Below are 1,499 nucleotides of genomic sequence, written 5' to 3' on the forward strand. Positions count from 1 at the left end.
TAGTAACATGTGTATCAAAATATATTTTCCAGAATATTATAAAATAAAAATTAGTTTAGTGTGTTTATAGAGTTGAATATATTCTTAAAAAAAAAATTAATTTGAAGCACTTCTTTCTTCATATATTAGTTAGTCATTTTCTCTAAAAATACTTAGCTAAANGTATCATATCATAATAAATACGGTAATTAATAAATGTAATTAGTGTACCTTGTGTTGTGCTATTTATATTATTGTTCATGAGTGTTTATTGTAATGGATTTAGGTCACCTAACTTAATGATCTATTAATCTTAATTAGTCATTTCATTCTTAGCTTAATTGTAAATTATTATAACTAATCAATATAGTCGACATAATCTTGTTCTGGTCAAATATATATGGATAGAGTATATGTCGACCAATACATGTCGACTTAGTATACTGACATGTACTTAGTCAGGAACAGGTCCTATACTATACTGGTCAAGGGGTACTTGGACATATACAGTACACTAGTCCCCTAAGCTTAACGTTATATCTTGTAGAAAGTTGTGATGCCAAATAATAATATTCATTATGTTGGTGAAGATGATGGTCTTTGACCCTCGTCTTGTTGTTGATGATACCAATACTCAATCCTCAGCCTATTTGTAAGGAAAATTTGCATTTCTTTGGTTATGTAATCCTATGGTATACTACTCTCTTACCCTTGAGAAGCATAGCACAAAGAGGTGGAAAGATGAAAGGTTGTTCGAGAATAAGGGGTGAAGAATATAGTATCATTTCAGAGGGTAAACATCATAGATAATGTATGACATGACTGAAAGGGTTATGTAAGGAGTTCTTTTATATGTATATGTCCTTTTTTACGTACATCTGATTACCTTTTGATGAGTTTACTAATAAGTATATATTTATGCCATCATTTAGCCTTTAATCTTAGATTCTTAATTGGTTTTCATACTTCAAAAGAATATTCTAATTAGGATTTTTTTTTTTAATTTGAATTTATTGATTATGAGATACAAAAACATGATAAAAATAGCTTTTTAATTACACAAATATTTTTTGAATAATTTAAGGTGTGTTAGTGTACTTGTAGCTAAGTTGAGCTTATTGAGGTGTGAAAATAAATTGGTTAAAGTTTCATGACACCTTAAAGATAAATCCAAGAATAGCAAATAATAAAGACCATGAGAAGTCAAGCCAAATATTGCATGAAGAAGGCAACAAAACCATGAAAAAGTGAAGAAATTTAGCTAAGTCGAGAATAAGGAACATGCAACAAAAATTGGACCATACGGTTTTCTCTATTTTTTCAGAAAAGGGACTTTGATAATTGAATGTTTATGTTAAAAGATAATTTGGAAAAATATATCATAAGATATTAAATAATTACCTTATTTAACTATATCAATAAATATCAAAAGATAATATTTGTCAAATCTTTTTTAATCTAGCAAAGATCTTCTCATATATTTTTAGATCTCTACAACAATCAAATATATCTTGAAGATA

This window comes from Vigna radiata, unplaced genomic scaffold, assembly GCF_000741045.1.
Source record: "Vigna radiata var. radiata cultivar VC1973A unplaced genomic scaffold, Vradiata_ver6 scaffold_91, whole genome shotgun sequence".
NCBI classification, from domain to species: domain Eukaryota; kingdom Viridiplantae; phylum Streptophyta; class Magnoliopsida; order Fabales; family Fabaceae; genus Vigna; species Vigna radiata.